The sequence below is a fragment of the Narcine bancroftii genome, chromosome 11 (genome assembly GCF_036971445.1).
Source record: "Narcine bancroftii isolate sNarBan1 chromosome 11, sNarBan1.hap1, whole genome shotgun sequence".
In the NCBI taxonomy this organism is placed as follows: domain Eukaryota; kingdom Metazoa; phylum Chordata; class Chondrichthyes; order Torpediniformes; family Narcinidae; genus Narcine; species Narcine bancroftii.
The window spans coordinates 9,470,996-9,495,591 of record NC_091479.1 but is presented as its reverse complement, the minus strand read 5'-3'; the positions used below and the strand labels follow the sequence as shown (position 1 = coordinate 9,495,591).

Sequence of the window (24,596 nt, the reverse complement as noted above, 5' to 3'; positions counted from 1 at the left end):
TTAATTAAGCAGCTTCCAGATGCATTTATTGTTACTTTTTGTTTAAATGCTTTTCCCTTGTTTCATGATACATGAGATTTATTTGTCATAGAGACATGTGTACGGCACGGTTAGCGCAACACTCTTACAGTGCCAGCGACTCGGGTTCGAATCCAGCGCTCTCTGTAAAGAATTTGTGGTTCTCCCCGTGTCTTCGTGGGTTTCCTCCTGCCGCTCCAGTTTCCTCCCACCCTTCAAAAACCCACTGGGGTTCCAGGTCAATTGGGTGTGATTTGGCGGCACAGGCTTGTGAGTCGGAAGGGCCTGTTACTGTGCAGTAGATCTAGATTTTAAAAATATTTTTAATGTATGGCATGAAATTTGGCCCTGCACCTCTCTGGTTCGACCAACACCCACGTTTGAGTATGTCATCAAAGACTCTTGCAAACTTCTGCAGAAGTACCGTGGAGAGCATTCCGACTGGTTCCATCACTGGTTCCAAAGCACGGGACGGGAAAAAGCCACAGAGAGTTGTGAATTCTGCCAGTACCATCATGGGCATCAGTCTTCTCTCCATCTACAAGAGGCTGTGCCTCAACAAAGCAGCCTCTGTCATCAAGTACCATCACTACCCAGGCCATGTCCTCTTCTCACTGCTACCATCAGGGAGGAGATAGAGCTTGAAGATGAACACCAAATGGTACAAAAACAGTTGCTTCCCCTCCACCGTCAGATTTCTGAAAGAACAATGAACCACAGTCACTACTTTAATATGTAATTTATAGCAATGTGTGACCCATAATGCACAATAACGCTGCTGTAAAACAATGAATTTTGTGACACATGTTCATGACAATAATTTCTGATTCTGATATTGTGGTTTAATTCTCCCCAACTCTCCTCAGAGTCTACCATTCACCTACACACCAGAATCAATTTATAGCAGACAGTTAGCCTACCAACGTGCACATCTCTGGGACTGGGGGAGACCAGAGCACTGGGGAAAATGCATGGGATCATGGGCAAAACGTGCAAACTCCACACAGATAGTACTGGAGGTCAGGGTCAAACCTTGGTTGTGGGAGTTGTGAGGCAGTATCTCCACCAACTGGCCCACTGCAAGAAAGTTAACCACTGAAAGTGACTGGTCCTTCCTTCCACCATATGTTAGATGCATTTCAAGTGAACCTCAGTGAGAAAACAATATGACCTCACAAGGCAGTTTCATTTCCCTGTTTCAGGATGTACATGTGCTAAAATAATTGTGTGGGAATTAAACACAAGAATGCATCCAGCCAGAATGCTCTCCACAGTACACCTGTAGAAGTGTGCTAGAGTCTTTGATGACATATCAAATCTCAAGCGTGGGTGTTGGTAGAACAGGAAGAAGATTGCAGTAAGACAAAGGTCCTGTCCTTCCCTAAGAAGACTAATTTAAATTTTAAATTAGACATACGTACAGCACGGTAACAGGACCTTTTGGCCCACGAGCCTGGGTTGCCCAATTACACCCAATTGACCTACAACCCCAATACGTTTTGAAGGGTGAGAGGTAACTGGAGCACTCGGAGGAAACCCATGCAGACACGGGGAGAACGTGAAACATTCTTACAGAGAGCGTGGGATTCAAATCCCGTTCTCTGGCGCTGCATCAGCGTTGCGCTAACCGTGCATCAACGAGGGTCCCAATCACTTGAGTGTCACAGATAAAGCCAGCACCTTTCATTGGGCAAGAGGGAGGACAAGCTACTCCAATCTTTGCTCCAGTGCTCATGACTATACTCTCCTTTCTGTTGAAGATGCATGATGGGCAATCTTGCCTCCAACTTGCCACTCAAAGGGAAAGATGCCCTCAATTGGCTGCATCTTTTGTGTTTTTAAAAGGTCCCTCCACTGTGCATGGGTAGGGTGGGCAGCGGTGGGGGGGGGGCACAGTTTGTGCTTTTTATCCACATTTGGAAGTAATGTATGGCCTCCAGCCTAATGATATGAATGACAAAACAGTCCCAAAGTCAGCGCTGGGTCTCACCAATGTTAATAGTGCCACACTCAGAGCACTACCCACAGTAGATGCAGCTGAAAGACTCGTAGGGGCTGTGAGGTGCTGGTGATGCAATTGAAGGACTCACACAGGCTGTGGGCTGCTCGCGACTTGCAATCGAAGGACTCGCACAGGCTGTGGACTGCTGGCGACTTGCGGTCAAAGGACTCACACAGGTTGCGGTCTGCTGGTGATGTGGTCGAAGGACCCATACCAGCTACGGGCTTGTTAGCAACGCGCAGTAGAAGGGCCCACACAGGCTGCAGACTGCTGGTGACTGTCTCACGGGAACCAGGAATCGAGAGGGTGCTGAGGCCAAGAAGGTCTTCCGAACGTTCTTCCTGATCATGTCGGCGGTTTGGATTTGGAGCCCAGGTTGCCAATGGTTTGAACAAGAGTCTGTGTGGCTGCAGAGGCTGTGGGAGCACTAGAGGCGAATCCACCTCTGACACTGAAGGGACTCTCCTTCTCCTATTGTTAGGGGCCTAGGGTAATACTCATGGTGACTCTTTGTTGCCTTATGGGATACAAAATTTGAAGTATATCATGTTATTACATTTTTATGTATATTATATGACAATAGAAGGAATCCTGAATCACTGTCTCCATGTATCATCCCGCTCCATTGCTTCTGACTCTACGTCCATCTGACTGCTTTCTGCCTTTGACACCTGCCAAGCAGCTGCTTCTGTCCGACATCCTTCACCCGTCCCCGGTTCACCAATCCTCCAGAGGCCCCTGTCCCCTCCCTCCCACCCAGTCCACATTACACTGACAATCTCCCCCTTTCACTCTGTCTTCAAACTCTGCCAATTCTTTTTCTCTCACTGGTGCTCAACCTGCGGAGTTCTTCGAGCAGATCGTCTGAGGCTGCAGATTCCAGAAGCTGCGGGCCTCCTGTGTGCCTCAAGCTTCTTCACCACATCTTAGAGCACATGATGATCAATAATTCAATTCAAAACTTTGCCTATCTTCTGTGATCTAATTGAATGGTGGAACAGAGTCAAGCCAGTTTCTCTTCCTGTGTGCACGGGCTATAGGGTCATAGACCGCCTTGTTATCCTTTCCCATTGTTGAGTAATACATGACCCAGCAAGATGCAACACCACTGGAAGGAGAGCAGGAAGCGGCTGGGGGCGGTGGGGGGTGGGGGGTGGGGGAGCAATAACAATACAGATGAATTTTAGTACGCGGGCAGTGGATGTGGGCACAAAGTGAAAATGAAATTGGGAGAAAAAGATCCATGACGAATGGAAGGCAGTTTTGCACACTCCGGTTTTCTCTCAACTCAAGGGCTGTCAAATACTTATAACAGCTTGTTACTAAACATTGATTTAAGTTAAAACCGGACCCCACATTGGTCACCGAGAGTTTGGCCACTAATACATTTGGGAATCATACACGGGTGCTTTTATTTTTCCTTGTTGTATTTCTACATCTCAAGAAACTGCCCTGTGAAGTGACTCTCTCGAATCATGTATTTCTTGAATTAATTTGTAAATGAACAATCAATTGCTAAACTTGACGATTTGCTTAATATCTCAGAATTTACTGGTTGGGATGGAACAGAATGGAATTCCAATGTCGAAAGGGCTAAATTTTGCCATTCTACCTACTTTTTCTCTCTCTTTTCCTTATTCTTTTCTTTTTCTGAACTCCCCCGTCCCAGGATACATCTCAGTAGATCACCCCTAATTTGTTGTGGAGTCAGAAGGAGGCTTTGCCTCTGCCCCCCACCCCCTCCCTCACCAGACCTGGCTAGTCTAACCCAGCACTAGCTAAGGATAGAGTTACACAGTCAGGTGAATTTTCGTCAGATACCACAGAAGATGAACAGCGTGAGAGAGAGACCTTCCTCAAAGCCAGACTCAAAGCCAGACGTTGTTGAAAATACACAGCATGTTACTGACATCTGATAGCACATCAGTCCGTTTGCCTGGAACAGTCAAGGACCTTTTTCCTACACATTGTGCATTTGCTACATATTACATAGGACAGCAAAGATTTTGCTTCCTTAACACTTTTAGGTGTATCTTATAGATTTTCAGCCACTGATCATGAAAATCATCTTAAAATTTCCTCTCACATACAATTTTTTTAAAATATAACCTATTTTTTCAATTTTTACATAGTTTAAGTCTACTTCAAGTACACAAAACCATGAAATGCAGCATGTTATCCAAAATTCAGTTTCTACCTTCTCAATTGGATGTCTTCCCCGCTGATCTTGATTCCGTCAGTGTTGAACACGATGAAGCATCTAACTAGGACGTTGCGAGCTTGGAAAAGTGGTATCAGAGCAACTGGAATCCATCAGTGCCGGCCAACTATTGTTGGACACTGGCACGAGAGGCATCAGATGCTGAGTACAAACGAAAATCAGCGGCAAAACATGTTTAGGTCGGTTGAACTTCAGCATCATGGTGCGATTAAACGTGCTCAATTCAATAAAAGTTCATTTAATATTTCTCCAAATTCCTACGAGATGCAGCAAATCTGAAATTATCTTTGTGTTCAGCAAGAAGTTGTATATCATAATCCACAATTTTTTTTCAGGACGCAAACCTATTGAAAGCATTTGTTGTCAGTATTACCTAAAAAACAGCAAACATATCCATGAGTTTACTTTGCAGAGGCTGCCTTGGACTTAGAGCTACAATAGCTTGTCTCTTTCTGCCCCCCTCTCCCCCCCTCCTCCCCTCATCTTGCACATTGCCTGACCAGACGTAACCAGAGCTGCCTTAGAACTGAATGTGTCAGCAAGTTAACTTCCACTTGCCACAAGTCTGAATCCTTGCAGAAGCGGAAATTCTTAATGTGAACATCAGCATCAGACTAAACCAATCTGTTTCCAGAACATTCCAAGAGATGCTGATTTTCCCCCTCCATCGCCTGAATGCAGAACACAATGAATTGTGTTGAACTACCTGATGTGTTGAACAGACACCCTATGCACAGAATGGGAATAAAATGTGGGGATTTCTTGATCAAAATGGCTTATCGAGAGGCATTTAAGCAGTATTGTCCATTCTTCACTTCTGCTGTACAGCTCCCTAAATTATTGTTTCATGATAGAAATAGGGGAAACAAGACAATGCTTATGTGACATTAAAAATGTAATCCAAGCAGTGTTACAACCCTGCGGAACAAGGCATTTAACGTTCAGGAATTTACTGAGACAGGAATTCAATCCCAGGCTTCCTCCAAATTAGCCAAGCCCAAACCATCAAGTTCCGATAAATTTACTCTGTAAAAGTTGGTGGAATTCCCTGTTGAACAGTGAGCTTTTTCACTCAAGGTCAATTATTTAACCATCTGCACACAACTTCACAAATCCCTCTCAAAAGTTTGAAGTGCATTGAGAATTCATATTAAAACATGGAAAAATCAGAGCTCCTTGCTGCTCAGAAACAACTTGCATACAGTGAATTAATAAATTAACATTTTAGATTTTATTTACCGCATATAATAGAAGCTGATTCCAGCCACTTAAACCCATGCTGCCCAATTACAGCTAGTCCCCGACTTATGACTATGTTCCATTCTCACCAACCGGTTCTGTCTCGAAATGGACATAAGTCGGAATTATGTTAACACAGCACGTAGAAATCATAAATCAAGACATTTAATCAAATTTTTCATCGTCTGAACTTGATTCTTTAGGGGCACTTGTACTCGACTGTGGGTCGACATAGTGGGTTGAGGGGCAGGGGGTTGTGGAGGGGGAGTCACATGTTTGAAGAACGTGCATAAATTTGTTAGGGTTGTTTGCTTCTTTTTTTCCCCCGTAGATTTGTTGGTAGCAATTTAAAGCTTCCAGAATTTGTTGATCAACTTTGGCGAATCTTTTGTCATTCTGGTCCATGCAAATGGTATGTTGGCCTTCATATCAAGAGGGTTTGAGTCTAGGAACAAGGATACCTTACTGCAGCTGTACAGGGCCTTGGTGAGACCCCACCTGGAGTATTGTGTGCAGTTTTGGTCACCTTATCTAAGGAAGGATGCTCTTGCAATGGAGGGAGTGCAGAGGCGATTCACCAAGCTGATACCTGGAATGGCAGGAATGACTTATGAGGAGAGATTGCACAAATTGGGATTGTACTCCATGGAGTTTAGAAGATTGAGAAGGGATCTCATAGAGACATATAGAATTCTGGCAGGACTGGACAGAATGGATGAGGAAGGGATGTTTCCAATGGTGGGAAAATCCAGAACCCGGGGCCATGGTTTGAGGATAATAGGCAAACCATTTAGGACTGAGATGAGGAGGAATTTCTTGACCCAGAGGGTGGTGAATCTGTGGAATTCATTGCCACAGAGGGCAGTGGAGGCAGGTTCATTAAATATATTTAAGAGGGAATTAGATCTATTTCTTCAGTATAAGGGTATTAAAGGTTACGGAGAGAAGGCGGGGACGGGGTCCTGAACTTTAAGATCAGCCATGACCTCGTTGAATGGCGGAGCAGGCTCGAAGGATCGAATGACCTACTCCTGCTCCTATCTTCTATGTTTCTATGTTTTCCAAATCAGCAAGGGGCTTTATTCACATATGAAAACTCATTTGCCAGCCCCTTTACACTGAACCTTGTGTTTATTGAATGGAAACTGAGAGACGGATCACTGCCGTATGCACGCGCAGACGTTTTTAAAATTTTTAAAATTTTTCGGCTCTTTTATGGATGGTCGTACGTCGCATAGGTCATAAGTCAGGGGACTACCTGTATACCCAAAATTAACCAAAAACTTTGTACATTTTGAAGGAAGACAGATTACCCAAGGAAAACCCATGCAGACATGGAGAGAACGTACAAATTCCTTAGAGACAGCGGCCGATTCGAAGCCTGCTATAATACTCTGAACTCTGAACAGCAACTGCACTTCCTGAGAAGACTGAAGTGGGCAAGGCTACCAGCCACCATTATGTCGACCTGTAGGAGCTCTATCAAGAGCGCACTGGCCGGCTGCATCACAATATGGTATAGTTGCTGCAGAGAAATGGATCGGAGGTCAATTCACAGGACCATAAGAGTGGCAGAGAGGATAACTGGAGTTTATTTCGCCCCCCCCCCCCCCCAACTCATCAATGTGTTCTACTGGGATTGTTGTCTGAAGAGGGGGCAAGCAAAATAATTGAGGACCTCTTCCACCCTGCACACAGCATCTTTCAGGTGATCCCGATGGGGAAGAGATCCAGGAGGATCAGAGCCAGCACGACCAGGCTGTGGAACAGCTTCTTCCCACGGGCAGTGAGAATACTGAACGACCAAAGGAACTGCTCACACTGACCATCTGAGACTCTCATATTCATGAAATGATATTTATTCATGAATACTGGTCCTGCATATGTATTACTTGTCTGTATGTGTATTGTGTCTGGTTTTGTGCCTGTGTGTCTTGGACCGGAGAACACTGTTTCGTCGGGTTGTACTTGTACAATCAGATGATAATAATCTTGACTTGAACTCATTACAGTCTCAAAAGAGCCAAATCTAGCAGCCAGTTTGAACAAAACAAGATCTCACAATTTGAAGATTGTTATTTGGAAATTGATGAAGCTTGAGGAAAAGTATTGATCAAGGCACTAGAAGAGACTAGATCTTTTTTCACAAAGAGAATATTATTTGAGGCATTCTCCACACTTGTAAAAATGTGTTCACTATAAGACAGCATTTAATGTCTGTCGCTCATCACTAGAGAATTAAGGACGTTGCCACTGTTTAACCACATTGCTCTGAACACTTAAGGCTTTGTATTGTTAAAATGGTTTCAGACGAGGCTGAGTTTTTCTGCATTCTGTAGTGCATCGTCAATGGCCCCGATACTTTAACTGCATATCCAATCAGCAGACATTTTCTTTGAACATCACATACATGACCTAATCTCAGAAATTTGGCTTATCAAATGAATTAGATGAATATTAGCAAATGTAGAGGAACCCTGATAATGATGTTTAAACAGTGGCAGGAAACCGGAGCACCTGGAGAAAACCCACGCAGACATGGGGAAACTCCTTACAATCAGCACAGGATTCAAACCCCAATCCCAAGCGCTGCGCTGTAACAGCGTTGCACTAACCGCTACACCAACTGTACCACGAATCCAGGGAGACATCATTAACATGGTTTGGCCATTCAACAACAAAAGAGTGAACAACAAAGCAATATTATTGCTGCTTCTACTTCCTTAGGAGTTTTCAGAGGTTTGGTATGACATCGGAAACCCTGGAAAAATTCTACCGATGTGTGCAGGAAAGTACACTGACTGGCTGTATGAGGATTCATGGACCCCTGAGCATAAAGCCCTGCAAGTGGATACAGCGGGACATCACCATTGAGAACATCTATGGAGATCGTCGGAGATCCACACCACCCAGCACATGCCGTGTTCTCACTGGGGAAAAGATAAAGGTCCCATCAGGTTCAGGAACAGCTGCTACCATTCCACCATCTGACACCTCAACAACAAACTAATTCAGGGACTTATTTAAGGACTTTTACTTTTGCATTTTATTGATTTTTTTCTCTCTCTGTATTGCAGTCAGTTTGTTTACATCTGTACATTGTGCACAGTTATTTTGTGCTACCAATTAGTGGTGATTCTGCCTTGTCCCCAGGAAAAAGAATCTCAGGGTTGTATGTGATGTGATGTATGGGTTGTAAGAGTCTGGAAAAACAACCAACTGAAAAACCTCACAAAGATAAGCGTATACAGAGCCGTTGTCATACCCACACTCCTGTTCGGCTCCGAATCATGGGTCCTCTACCGGCACCACCTACGGCTCCTAGAACGCTTCCACCAGCGTTGTCTCCGCTCCATCCTCAACATCCATTGGAGCGCTCACACCCCTAACGTCGAGGTACTCGAGATGGCAGAGGTCGACAGCATCGAGTCCACGCTGCTGAAGATCCAGCTGCGCTGGATGGGTCACGTCTCCAGAATGGAGGACCATCGCCTTCCCAAGATCGTATTATATGGCGAGCTCTCCACTGGCCACCGTGACAGAGGTGCACCAAAGAAAAGGTACAAGGACTGCCTAAAGAAATCTCTTGGTGCCTGCCACATTGACCACCGCCAGTGGGCTGATAACGCCTCAAACCGTGCATCTTGGCGCCTCACAGTTTGGCGGGCAGCAGCCTCCTTTGAAGAAGACCGCAGAGCCCACCTCACTGACAAAAGGCAAAGGAGGAAAAACCCAACACCCAACCCCAACCAACCAATTTTCCCTTGCAACCGCTGCAATCGTGTCTGCCTGTCCCGCATCGGACTGGTCAGCCACAAACGAGCCTGCAGCTGACGTGGACTTTTTACCCCCTCCATAAATCTTCGTCCGCGAAGCCAAGCCAAAGTTCAAAAAAAGTTCATGTGATGTCATGTATGTACTCTGACAATAAATCTGAAAAACATCTATTATTGAAAATCAAAGTCTGTGGAGCTGTGCTGCCCCAAATATGCTCTCGGCTTGGGTGATTAACTGAAAAATCCAAAACTAAGATCAACCATTTTATTCTTGCAACTGTAGTTACTGTAGAATGACTGAACCAAGGTAGGCTTAAGTGTTTGTCGAGCAGGGTGTTCATGATATAACTGAACGTAGGTCAGGTACAAGGGGCTAAATGGCCTCTTTCTGTTCCAGTGATAGCTATAACACTGGACAATGAAGATTTTGCTTCTTGTACACTTATGGGTGTATTTTATGGATTTTGGGCTGTTGATCATGAAAATCACTTTAAAACTTTCCTATCACGTACTGTTTTATCTATAATCTATTTTTGTGATTTCCTATCATTTTAAGTCTACTAGTATATTGCCCACAAAGCAAGCTGTTTTGGTCAGTCCAAGCATGCCTGAAATGTGCTCATTGCAGGTGCTATTCAAATGTTGTCTTAGGTCTGGGCAGGGTTAGTCAGAATCGATGCAGACAGGCTATAAAAGCAGCTCACATATGCAGCTGCTGTGCATTACATTGATAAAGATTGAACACATGTTGATGCACGTGATCTTCAGGCAATAGGGAAATGAGTGTAGCTAACAATAACATTGATCATCTTCGGGAAGATTCAATACAGCAGAAATGTCTCATCAACGTCGCAACAGCTGCGAATAATTCTGTTACATTTGTGGCGGGTACACGATTAAGGCTCAAAGACACAGCATGACTGCACTTACTAAGAAAGCCTATGAGCTCTACTTCGCTTGTAAAATTGGTGACCAAGACAAACCTGGGGCTGCTCAAGTTTGTTGTGCCACACGTACAGTCAACCTGAGAGCTTGGTGTTAGCATCTTTATGCGACTAAACAGGCTAAATTCAATAAAAGTTAATTTAATGTTTCTCCCACTTCCTTTGTGATACCCCAAGTCTGAAATTAATTGTGTGTTCAGCTTGATTTTGTCTTTCATAATTCCCAATTACTTTTTAGGAAGCAAACCTTTTGAAAAAAAAAATGTTGTCTAGTATAACCAGGATGGTTTTATGCATGCTCCTAATCCCACTGCCAGTGGCCAGAGACCAGCGCAGGGAAGGTATCGCAGCTTTTACTTGGGACTCCGCAGTTGACATACTTTGGATAACGGACTAACTGGTAGTTTATAGCTGGCCATATGTCAGGTAAAAGTTACACTTGTTTATTTATACATTGAAACCTAATCTTTTGAAAATGGAATGTGATATTCAATCATTCAGTGACTCTGGGGGACTCTCTTTTGCTTCTCTTTCTCTGACTATAAGGGGGCGTGGGGCATTGTTTACTGACAGCAAATTTTTGTCTGCCTCACAGTAGACTAAAGCAGTTCTTTTCCACCTTTTTCGATCTAAGGCCCACCTGGCTTCCGGCCTACGTGCCATGGCCCACTAGTGGCAATGACTGAGCAATATTTCCAAGTCAAAGGCAGCTCTGTAAGAAACACATCTTTATCTAATTTAAACTATTTAATTTAACATTTTTAAAGAACAATAAAAACACTGCAAGCATACACTGAATATAAAATCTCCCAATCAAAATCATAGCTCAAGCCAGTTTAATGAAACCCCTGCTCCTGGTGTTTCTTCACCTGTTTCCACATCCTGGGTTCTGTTGTAGATAATTAACACCTGAGATCTGCCTCCACTTCTTCAATACAGTTTTGTATCTTTATCTTCAACTCGTGTGGAGGCCTGATAGGAAATGAGACTGAGTGCCGAGCGGCAAGCCCTTTGTATTGAGAGATGGCCAGATGACCTCACTGACCTCAGTGGCAGATTGCTCACCACCCCACCTAAGGTCTCCCGGGAGGAGACCTCAGACCCTCCCTGACCTCAGTGGGATGGGAAGTCTCCCTGGCCCACATGGGAACACGCTGTGGCCCACCAGCTGGTTGGGAACCACGGTGCTAATATCACAGGTTCTGCTTTATTACATGACAATAAAATAATCTTAAATCTTGAAACCAAACCTTCATTGAAACTTCCTTCTGCATCATTGCAGACAAAGCACCCAATTAAAGAGCAGTCTCAAAATCTTTAACCCAGGGACAGAAATGTCCAATATATTCCATTGCCAAATGCCATCCAATGACCACCTGTTATTGCTGGAAACTATCAGTTAACCACAGTATGGAGTCAGCAAAAGGAACATAATCTCTCCATCCATGTCAAAGAGTTTTTCTTCCTGCCCTCTCTTCAAATATAGAACATACAGTAAGTTCAAGTTCAAGTTTATTATTATCAGACAATTGTCAAGAACAACTGGACGTAACGGTGTTCTGTAAAAACATGCAAACACATATTCACAGTGATTTATTATGCAGCACACATTTTTATATATATAAATAATTATTGTTAAATAATAGTAGATTCTTGGAGGGATTGTTTGAGCACTTCCTTTGGTCGTTCAGCGTTCTCACTGCCCGTGGGAAGAAGCTGTTCCTCAGCCTGGTGGTGCTGGCTCCTCTCCATCTCTTTCCCAACGCGAGTAGCTGGAAGATGCTATGTGCGGTGCAATAGGGGTCCTTGACAATTTTGCGAGACCTCTTCAGACACCGATCCCAGTAGATCACGTCAATGGGGAGGGCAGGGAGGGTGACCCCAATGGTCCTCTCTACCACTCTTACGGTCCTGTGGATTGACCTCCGATCCATTTCTCTGCAGCAACCGAACCCCACTGTGATGCAGCCGGCCAGGACGCTCTCGATAGAGCTCCTGTGGAGTGTTGACAAGAAACTAGAGGAACAAACTCATTTAAATTACTCAAAGCATAAACTGCGTTGTATAGTTGAAGATACGGGTGATCTGAAGGTGGAGGAATTTTGGGCCAACTTTTCGGTACCCTGTTCACTGCTGAACAACATATCTGCTCACTTTCCAGAAGGATTTTAATTTTATGGTACAAAATCCTCCCAAATGAAGTAAACAATAATCCAGCAGGCAATAATCATCTTGAGCACCTTGGTCTAGTCAGGGATGTGTGCCTTGGTTTTGACTTTACAGCAGGCAAATATGAATCGACTTAATGCTCTTTGTGAAATTTGCAGTGGGGGTAGAACTTCAAAGAAGGGCTGCATAAGTTTGGTTGACTGATGTAACGCCATTGATATTGACATTGCTGTTTTCAACATAGCCATCTCTTTAGATGTGTTGCAACATTTCACTGTCACGATGTAACAGCTGGTGCGATCTCTGCAGACAGCCCCTTAGGAGACATGCAAACACGTGTTTCTGACTACAGACCTGTGTTGTCGAAGGATACTATACTGGGGGGAAGAGCATTGGAGTATGCTGGAAGAACCCTGACAGGCTGATGAAGAACAGGTATGTTCCTTATGTACGACTGGGAATTGCATTGCCCGGGAAGAGTTTTATCATTGCTGTAGCCTGTCAAGAATGCCTTCTTGTTTGATGTCGTGCTGTAAAGTTGCTTAAATTGAGATTTTCAAGAAACATTACCCGAAAAAGGCTCAGAAAGTTACCTAACTTTGAATAAAGGCCATTGGCCTAATGTTCGATCTCTACATCCTTCCCCTTTCCATTCCCTTTTCCTCCCATTGCTTGCTGCTTTTTTTGGACAAACATCACAGCAACAGGTCATTTCAGCCCACAAGTCCGTGCCGCCCAATTTACACCCGAGTAACCGACACCCCTAGTACGTTTTGAACAGTGGGAGGAAACTGGAACCCCACACATACAGACTCCTTACAGACAGTGCGGGCTTCTAACCCCGGTCCTGATCCTGTAACAGGATTGCACTAACCACTACCCTGCTGTTCCCTCCCTCCCTTATCCACCTATCAGCTCTCCTACATTTGGGACCGTCCTCCTCACCCTGCCCCTCATCACCCCCCCCCCCCACCATTTTGTTCAGACACCTGACGACATTCTTCCATGCCTTGATGAACATAGGAAGTAGGAACAGGACTCGGCCAAAAATGGCCCATCGAGCCTGCTCCGCCATTCAATACGATCACGGCTGATCTCGATCTTTGTTGCATAAACTTCACTGATTGACCTGCTGAGTTTCTCCAGTCAATCATAAATTTCGTCTTTTACTTTTGCCGAATAGTGATTCACTTCAGAAATGCAGAACCGCGACATAGGTAAAAAAAAAACACAGTAAATGCTGGATGGACTCAGCAGGTCTCACGGCAGGCCAGAGGGGGTAATGATATAAAATGATGTTTTGGGCCTGAGCCCTCCTTTACAGTGTGAGTAAAACTCAGGCAGGCGCCTGAATTAGGAGAAAGGGCAGGAGGTAGGAGCACAGACCAACGGACAAAAGGTGTTAATTGGATTTGATTGGAGGACAGGAGAGAGGAAAGTGAGTGGGGGAGGTAGGCTCTGTGAATGCAGAGCTGGGGAAAGAACTGCTGGGCATTTCCAACATGTTGCCTTTTAATTTTAGAAATTCAATCTGCTTCTTTTCAATAAGTCATATACTTTGTTTGCATTATCCTCTATTCTCTGAAGGAAGCTGTATAACCTTAGTGCGGCCTAAGCAAACACAAAGAAATTTTTTCCTGTGCTCCCCTTCTGACCTCACAGACAGAAATGAGCGATAGCTTCCAGAACATCAATCGACATTATTCAACCAGAATTAATTGCATTCCACACATTACAGCAGCATTTTACATATTCCCACGCCCTGTGTAAAGTCTTTGTCACTTCCTGGAATCTTTAACTTCAGTTATGCTTCCCATCACTGCTGTGTCTTAATCATCTGACAATACTGAAGTCCTGATAGAGTGGGGTGTAGCCTTGGTTCAAATTCCACCCATGTGATTTAGTTCAATAAAATTGTGTGGACTAGCTCTTAAAATAAATATGATTGTGGAAGTAGCTGAATTTTTGCAAGTTCCAACATCAATGAGGAAACATACAGGAGGGAGAGTTGAATGGTGTTACGGCAACAGCCTTGCACCAAACCAAGAAGATGATTGTGGAAGTCAGGGGAACACGGCCCAGTCCTCATTGAGGGCTCAGTAGTGGAGAGGGTCAAGAACTTCAAATTCTTGGGTGTCAACATCTCCGAGGATCTGTCCTGGAGCCTCCAGGTTGATGTAATCACAAAGAAGGCTCGCCAGGTGGCTATACCTTGTGAGGTGACTGAGGAGATTCGATACGTCACCGAAGACTCTCGTAAACTTCTACAGGTGTACTGTGGAGAGCATTCTGGCTGGTGGCATCACTGCCTGATATGGAGGCACCAACTCTCAGGACAAGTATAAACTCCAGAGGGTTGTTAACACGTCACAGGCTCCAGACTTCACTTCATCGAGGACATCCACATGAGGCAATGTCTTAAAAATGCAGCCGCTATCTTCAAAGACCCCCAGCCCCCAGGCCAGGCCCCCTTCGCTCTGCTACCATCAGGGAAAAGGTGCAGGAGCCTCAAGATGAGCACTCAGCGGCACAAGGACAGCTTCCATCCCTCCGCCATCAGATCCCTGAATGACCGATGAACCAAAGACACGGCCTCACTTCTCATGCACTATGAATTTTATATTTTTTATAGTAATGTTATGAACGTTTGCCCTGTGATGCTGTCATAAAACCCAAATTTCATGACTTGTTCATGACAATAGATTCTGATTCTGAAATCCTAGATGTTCCAATCATCTATTTCAGGGAAGGGGACTCCTTGCCTTGTCTACACAGGACACCAGCCCCAAATGTGATAGACTCTTTTATCAGTTGAGTACCATTGACACCATCCTTCTGCTTCTTCTTCTGAAGGAAAATTTTGTGATCCGCAATGTCTGTACATACTGTGGAGTGGAAGCTACCTGTGCGTTGTTTCCAGCTTCCAATCAAAAAGAGAGAATGAAGGACAAATTGGGAGGGAGGACGATGAACATAAATACAGTAAAACCCTGGTTTCTGGCATCTATGGAGATTAGTAGATGCTGGATAAGTGTATTTTCTGATTGCTCGAGACTGACTCTCACAATGAGTAACTAATAGACTTGCATTAAGAATAAACAGTTTAAGACAAAAATACTACACTGTATTTACACTGAACAAACTTCACTTGCATGAATATATAAACCTTAAAGCATTTTACTTTATTTTCAATTGCATTCTTTGAAAACATTTAACCGTCGCTGCATCTGCAGGTTCCTCCCCCTCCACGGAGCTGCCTGAAAGATGATCAATAACATTGTAGATAATTAACCCCACCCTCCCCCAAGTTTATAGATGAAGCCTCTAACCGAGGTGACTCTTACTAAGCAGGAATAAAGAGACACTTTGAGAGAGTCACCTCAACAGCGAGCGGCACCAACCAGCTCTTCATCCTGGGCGACACCTTTGCTGTTTCACTCAACTTTATTCAAACAGCTGCTACAAACAAAGCCCGACCAAGACACTCCACTGGCTGAATATTTGCCCTCATCTTCACCAAAGGTTTATATGATACTTCAGAGAACATTTACAATTTTCAATATGCGTATTTTTACCTATTATTTTATTCTTATTTATTTTAATTTTTTAAAATTTATTTTCCTGTATGTTTTTCTGGTTGCTTGAGGCTGCTGGTTGCTTGAATTCAGGGTACTAAAGGTTTTATTGTAAAACAAAATGCAGAAGTGGACATTTGGCAGGGAGAGGAATCTTAACATATATTATTGCAGCATAGAAATGGTTCATTGCAATTCAGCAATAAAGTTATGGTCTTAATTTTTATAATCTCATTATAAATTTCTACGCTCTGATTTTTAATAGAAACTATTGATGTATGAAAGAATACAATTACAGAACTTTATGGTACAGAAGGAGGCCAATTGGCTGTGTCACATCATAATCAGATCCTCTTTCCAGTGCAGGCATGGCATTTCTTTACAAAAGATCAGGGAATACAGTTAATGCATCTCCCTACAGTGAAACCATTCTAAGTAATGGGAAATAATAATGATAAATCCTGAAGGGGAGTAGGAACAGGACTAGGCCCAAAAAGGCCCATCGAGCCTGCTCCGCATTCAATACGATCGTGGCTGATCTAATTTATGACCTAACTCCACCTACCTGCCTTCTCCCCATATCCCCTAATTCCTCTATCACCTCATTCGGCCCATCGAGCCTGCTCCGCCATTCAATAAGATCATGGCTGATCTAATTTATGACCTAACTCCACCTACCTGCCTTCTCCCCATATCCCCTAATTCCTCTATCATGTAAAAATTTATCTAACCGAATTTTAAATATGTTTAATGAGGCGGCCTCCACCACTTCCCTGGTTGGAGAATTCCAAACATTCACAACTCTCTGGGAAAAACTATTTTTCCTCATCTCTGTCCTAAATCTACTCCCCCGAATCTTGAGACTGTGTCCTCTCGTTTTAGTTTCCCCGGCCAGCTCAAAAAACCTTCCTACATCTATCCTATCCATACCCTTCATAATCCTATATGTTTCTATAAGATCTTTTCTCATTCTTCTGAACTCGAGCGAATACAATCCTAGACGATTTAATCTTTCATCATAAGTCAACCCTTTCATCCCAGGGATCAACCCAGTATAAAGCAGAGAGAAGTGTAATATATTGTCAATGGATGGTTTCAGTGAAATAGTGGTGGATGGGTAGCGTGTAATAGTTGATAGTGTAGAATTGACCCTCCCCCTATTTTTGGCCCAAAAATCTGATATTTTCCATTTACCGTATGTAAAAGTCGACCCCTCTATTTTTGGCCCCAGCGACCTGTCTACCAGACCATGATTCTCACCCAAAACCCAGCCACCCACCCATCCAAGCTCCCAACCGCAGACTCTCATCGAGGCCCCGGCTGCCCGCCCATCCGAGCTCCCAACGCCCTGAGCATCGGTCCGCCCATCCGAGCTTCCGATGTCCCCAAATGCAGACTTACCACCCTGTCCCAGCCACCTACCCGTCCATCCAAGCTCCCGACGCCCTGAACAATGTAGGTACTTACCCCAGTCAAAAGTATTATGCATGTAATATTCGATAGCCTAAATTTTACCCTAAAATTGGTCCACAAAATTCGACTATTTCTCACACATGCGCACACACACACCCACACCCCCCCCCCCCCCACACACACACACATATATATGGTACATTCATATAGACATACAGCATGGTATCAGGCCCTTCTGGCCCACAAGCCCTTGGCTCCTAATTATACCCAATTGATCTTCAACCTTTAACATTATGAAGGGTGGGAGGAAACCAGAGCAACTGGAGGAAACCTACACAGACACAGGGAGAATGAACAAACTCCTTCCAGACAGCGCCAGGTCACTGGCACAGTAACAGCATTTGTGCTAACCACTATGTTGACCACACCGCATTATAACTTGGTTAGAGTTGTAAAAAGCCTTGTTTGTAGGGCCTTTTCCCTCACCAACCTTTTACCACCTTCCAAGCTGAAAATGCTATTGCTTTATATAGGTACAGTTCTTGTCGGTATCAAATATCTTCCACACAGCCCATCATCTACTACTGAATCTCACGATGGGTGTTGCTAGCAATTGGTAATTCAAGCTTGATTCTGACCTCATCTGACATTCAGCTCCAGAAAGATCGATCAATTACCTTCTCCCTCAACCCTTGGTGATAAGATCAGACATAAAAGCCAAAAAACCAGCCACCAACTAACATCATAGTAGATAAACTCAGCCATTCCTGAAAGCCCTTTTAAGTCTTGATCTTCAGATAAAGAAGAGGGAATGTTTTACCCTACAGCGAATTCTTTGGAGTTTAAAAATAAAACCTTATTTTTAGCGGAATCCTCGGTCTGCTCCGAACACAACAATCTTTTGAAAATATTCTCCTGATTTAAAATCAGAAGTTGCTGTGTTCTGAAGAATGGACAGGATGAAAGGATAAAGCTTTAAACTTGGCCACCTCAGCATACGCCCTCAATTGGGTCATTGCCGACACCAGCCTTCTCTCAGACCCAGCGCAAAAATGACACTCGGCCTTTAGCACACATAGGTTACTGGTGACTGTAAAATCATGTGGTAATAGCATGTGACATAAGGCCAGCTTGAAACTTGAGACTATGGCTTCCATTTGCACCTAATACAGGTCAACAGGGGTGCCAAAGGATTTCATAAACCTCATCACTTAACTAAAGGATTGCATTGAAAAAAAACTGAGGCGAATTAGGGTTATTAATGAAATTTTGTAGAATCCACTCCCAGTAATAAGTTAGTTGATCAATCGGCAACTAAGGAAAAACCTTCAATTTCCTTTTGACTGTCTCACAAAAGAATGACTCAAATGAGCAACCCTTTAATCTGTCCCTCAGGCCCCAACTCAGTGGGAAATGGAGACCAAGGGCTGAATTAATTAGGTTTTGAAAATGACAAAAAAAATACCACATGCTGGAAATCTAAAGCATAAACTGAAAATGTTGGAAATTCACAGAAGCTCAGGTTGCATCAATGGGGAGAGAAATGCTTTAGATCAGATGCACTTTGTCAGAACTTAACACAGGCTCGGCGTCATGCATCAGAACGGGGTTGCCATTTTGTCACCAAAATGAATTACCTGGTTTAATCTTCACGTGTGTTTGTCTGAAATGCCGGATGGAGGGGGAAGTGTTACGGCGCGGCGGATGGAGGAGGTCCATGGCAGGTATGGCTCCCAGCACCCCCATCCCCGGCTGGGTGAGTCTCGATTGGCAGTTTGTGCCCACTAATGCCCCCGATTAGATCTTTTCTGATGCCAACTCTCACGTCACATCTCCTGGTTCTGAATGAATTCACTTCTGTCGTCGTGGGTTGTATTAAAAGGGGGATGACTCAGCATACAAGAGGGAGGCTGAAAACTTGCCCGGATGGTGGACCAACAACAGCCTCCCACTCAGTGTCACCAAAACCAAGAGACCTTAGAGACCTAGATGACTTCAGGAAGGGAAAACCAGAGGTGTACGATCCAGTAAACATCGGGGCGAATCAGAAGTGGAGAGGGTGAGCAAATTTAAGATTTTGGGAGTCACCATCTTGGAGGATTTTCCTGAATCCAACACACTAATGGCATCATGAAGACAGCATGTCAGCGCCTCTACTTCCTCAGGTCTTTGCAGAGGTTTGGTACGATATCGAAAATCCTGGCAAATTTCATCAGATGTGCAGTGGAAAGGGTGCTGACTGGCTGCATCACGGTTTGGTGGGGTCACCAATACCCCTGAGCATAAAGCTATGCAAAAGGTAGTGGACACAGCCCAGGACATCATGGGTAAAACCCTACCCACCAACAGGAACATCTACAGGGAACACTGCCATCGGAAAGCAGCAGCAATCACCAAGGATCCACACCGCCCAGCACATGCTCCGTCCTACCTCACTGCTACCATCAGGAAAAAGTAGGGGTTCCACAAGACTCGCACCGCCAGGTTCAGGAACAGAGCACATCTGTACTAAGTGAAGGGGGGGAACGTTTAGGGGGACATCAGGGGTAAATCTTTTACACTGAGTGTGTGGGTGCCTGGAATACCTTGCCAGGGGTGAAGGAAAAGCTGAAATAATAGGGGCATTTAAGAGACTCTTAGACAGGCACATGGATGAAAAAAAATAGAGGGTTATGAGGTAGGAAGGGTTTAGTTTTTTTTTGATACGAATATATAGGTCAGCCCAACATCATAGGCCAAAGGGCCTGTACTCTACTGTAACTTTCCATGTTAACTCTCCCCAGATTCTACCCCCACCTCCCCACTAGGGACAATTTACAATGGGCAATTAACCTACCAACCTGCAAAAGTTTGGGATGTGGGATCACCAGAAGGAAAACCTATGTACAGTCTTCACTGGGAGGTCAAGTTGCTGAGGCTGAGAGGCGTCACGGTGTCGGTCCAGCATTAGGCCCAATGAGAATATAGTTCATATTTTTGAAGGCAGGGTGGTCCCAGAACTGGAAGGTAGATTCACATCTGCCTCTTTACCTCATCCTTGGGAGGTGGGAGTGGAGTAACCTGGGCAAGTAACCCTCCTTATAGATAGTACACCCTGCAGTCGCGACACATCTGCTGCAGAGCGAGTGAATGGTTAAGGTGGTAACTGTTGGTGTCGAGCGTGAATGTTGCTGGAGCTTTAGACATTGAAGTGCATGGAAATTAGACCAGCACACAATGAGTGTGCCTTGTAGATGGTGACAATCTATCCTGGTTAAACTGTTCCATGAGTTGAATGTTCTAATTCTGATTTTCATATCCTTCCATAGAATTGTTTGCCTATCTCTGCACAGTTTTAGTTGCCTTATCTAAAAATAAGATGCAGAAACACTGGAGACAGTCCAAAGGAGATTCATCAAGCCAATTACTGGGATGACAGGGTTCTCCTATCGAGAAAGGCTAGACAGATTGGGCCTATATTCCTTGGAGGTAAAAAAAAGTATGAGGGTTGACCTTATTTAAACATGTGCGATCCTGAGAGAGTTTGACATATTTTTACCAATTGGAGAGTTTCAGATCAGGGGACATAGAAGCTGTCGGATGAAAGGACCAGTCGTTTAAAGCTGGGGTGTGCAGAAGTCTCTGGGGAGTCAGAAAGGAGATCAAAGCTTGCCCTGTGTTTATAAAATGCTCCAGCCATTGTTATCAGGGATGGCCCCAGGATGTTGTTGGTATGGGTGCTCATTGATATGATCTAGAGCTGCCATTTTCAACCTTTTATTTTTGGCTATGGCCCCCTTAAGGATCTGCTCAATAATTATGGGCCCCCTTCCCTTTGAAGCAGTCAAGTTTTGGTTTCTTCCGTACTTCTCCCCTTCCCACTACATAAAAAAGACATTGTAAAATATCACGTTGTGAGAGGTGAAAAGAAAACAAAGCTATTACTTAAATGTGCTCTGGCCCCCAGAGTGGGGGGGGGGGGGGGAGGAGGGTGTGCATAGAGGCCCTGTTGAGAATGGCTGATCTAAAGGAATAGCGATCAACCTTGCAGAATGGTCATGGCCTGTCGTTTTCATGGTAGTGACCATCTCCTTACTTGTCACTCAGGATGTTACAGTCATGCAGAACAGGCCACCGAGAAATATTGGGTAGCGGTTAGAGCAACGCTGTTACAGAGCCAGTGTTTGGGGCTGGGGTTTGAATACCGCGCTGTCTGTAAGGAGTTTATACGTTCACCCCGTGTCTGCGTGGGTTTTCCCCGGGGGCTCTGCTTTCCTCCCAACCTTGAAAACACATCGGGAGCTGTAGGTCAATGGGTGTATTTGGGCAGCATGGGGTCGTGGACCAAAAGGGCCTGTTACCATGCAGTATGTCTAAATTTAAATTAAAAGAAAATTACTGGACCCGTTGAGCCTGTGGAAGTAAAACAGAAAAGTCTGCAGCAGAAACACAATGGTGGAAAAGCTCAGCTGGTCAAACCATGTAGCAAAGATAAAGATACATAACCAATATTTTGGGCTTGAGCCCTTCATGTCTGAAGTATCCATGACTGGAATAAAACTCTTGTCACTACTAGGTGCTGTGCAACAGTTAAGAATTTATCAATGAATTAATCCATCTGCTTTGAAAAGATGTTTCTTGTGCCAAACAAGGAAATGGCTGCTTCCCTTTCCAGTTCAAAAATACCGAAACAAATTCAGTGTTGATCCCATATTCTGACATGAGCTGACAGCTGTGTAAATGAGAATCTTCCAGGTGATGAGAGCAGTGTGTGTTGGTGTTGGGTTGTTCTACAATGAGTCACAGATTACATGCTCTTCACTGGAATGAGGAGAGGAGCATTATATAAGCACCACTTTAAAGGAATAATTCTGAGCTGTGTAGCCTTGTAGCAAACATTTGGTTCTTTTTTTTCACAGAAATGCATATAGGTAGAGCTAATAAACCAATGTAGAATTTTCGGGCAGATTGCACACAATAATTTGATTGAGAAACACCTTTAACAAGATGGCATGGTTCGTATAGTGGTTAGTGCAACGCCTTTATAGCGCCAGTGGGACCAGGATTTTGAATCCCATGTTCCCTGTAGGGAGTTTGAATGTTCTCTCCATGTCTGCGTGGGTTTTTCCTGGGGGCTCGGGTTTCCTCCTGCCATTCAAAACGTACTGGGAGTGTATGTTAATTGGGTGTAAATTGGGCGGTATGGGCTCGTGCGTTGAAAAAGGCCTGTTACCGTGTTGTATGTATGTCATAAAAAAGGCAAAATTTTAAAAGGTTTGATATTTGATACTGGGCCATGTTAATGGGCGTTAGGACAGTTGATCAGAAGTTTGAGCGAGAAGATTGGTGTTAATGAGGGGCAAGGGCAAAGAGGTGAATTGGTTTGAATGAGGGCCAAAGAGGTGAAGGGAATTTTTAATTTAAAAAGAACATTTAGACATGCAGCACGGTGACAGACCTTCCGGCCCAAGAGCCGTCCAAATACACCAAATATTCTACAAACTCCATACATCTTTGGAGGGAGGGAAGACCCGGAGGAAACCCAAGCAGTTCACTGGGAGAACATACACACTCCTTACAGACACCGCTGGATTGGAATCTGGGGTGCTGCGCTGTAATAGCGTTGCTTCAACCGCTACACTAAATGTACTACCCATGCGCAAACCAATGCTACCCTGCGGAATTCCAGCTCACTGTTGAAGGCATGGCCACCTGTTGAATTCTGGGATACTCTAGACTGAGAGAACACATGAAAATAGAAGCAGGAATAGGTTGCTTGGTCCTTCAAACCTACCCCTCCATTCAATACAATCATGGCTGCTCTACACAGGGTCCCCATAACTCTCAATTCCTCCATCTATCAAATATTTGTCAGTCACCACCTCAAATATATCAAACGATCTGGCCTCCACCCCAAAGAGAAGAGACTTCTGCATGCTCCAGCCCCTTACCTGACAACTACAGGTCGAGTACCCCTTATCCGAAATACATGGGGCCAGAAGTGATTCAGATTTTGGATTTTTTTCGGACTTTTGGGTAACTAAGCAGCACAGTAGCCTACAACAAACTACAACAAACAACAGCAGGCTTTCAGTCCCCACCTACGACACTGTGTTTTGATCAAAAGGTTAGAGCAAGCTGTATTTTATTATTTTCAATAATATAATGTTGCTGGTCACGTTACAGTGAAACATGGCATTTTAGGTGGAGATGAATTTCAGATTTCACATGAAAATAATGTTTTGTACTTACTTGATTCAGAACCATTTCACCATCAGTCATTTTCATCAATATCTTTGTACCACAAAGCAAAGAATAAGCAAAAAACACAGTGAGTGTTGCACGTAGATTCTGGCAATGACGATGGTTGGTAAGAAACTGGTGCCAACAGAGCCCCTCATGGGCAAGTGGAATTTTCCACTTGTGGTTTCATGTCGGTGCTCAAAAAGTTTTGGATTTTGGAGCATTTTGGATTTTCAGATAATGGATACTGGTGAGAAAAATGTCAAACCCTTTTAGGATCGTACATGTTTGAATAAGGTCAACACTCAATTCTTTTTTACCTCCAAGGAATATAGACCCAATCTGTCTAGCCTCTCTCGATAGGAGAACCCTGTCATCCCAGTAATTGGCTTGATGAATCTCCTTTGGACTGTTTCCAGTGTTTCTGCATCTATTTTTAGGTAATGCAGCTATAAACAGGGCAGAGATAGGCAAACAATTCCATGGAAGGATATGAAAATCAGGACTGGAACATTCAATTCGTGGAACAGTTTAACCAGGATAGATTTTCAAGCCCATGTGTGATACTGATAGAGCTCTAGACTTGATGTGCTTCAGAGTGTGGGCAGTGGAGATGTGAGTGACATCTGTTCAGGGATGGTGAAAGATGAAAGGCTAGTCAGCAGAATGTTGGAATATCTAAGTCCACCAGTCATGAAACATGGGTGAGAACTTGGATTGCAGCTGAGCTGAAGCAGCTAAAGAAGAGAGAGGGAGAGGAATGGGGAAAGTTCAGGAAGGGACCAAATGGCTGAAGACATAAGAGCCAATGTGGAGGACTTTGCAGAGGATTGGTATGACAACAGAAACCCTGGTATATTTCTACAGGGGAGAGATGGAAAGTGTGTAACCAGCTGCATCATGGTCTTGTATGGAGACACCAATACCACCAGGTGTCAAGCTCTGCAAAAGGTAGTGGACACAGCCCAGTACATCATGGGCAAACCCTCCCCACCATCCAGAACATCTACAGGGAAC

General features: G+C 44.2%; 1 long non-coding RNA gene across 1 annotated transcript in view; it reads left to right on the top strand.

Annotated features, from left to right (window-relative positions):
• The window catches only part of LOC138745475 (uncharacterized), a 69,575-nt gene that overhangs the window by 30,764 nt on the left and 14,215 nt on the right, over positions 1 to 24,596 (top strand). Inside the window, exon 5 of the long non-coding RNA XR_011346295.1 lies at positions 12,679 to 12,804. This is a non-coding gene — a long non-coding RNA (uncharacterized lncRNA). The remainder of the gene's footprint in view (positions 1 to 12,678; positions 12,805 to 24,596) is intronic.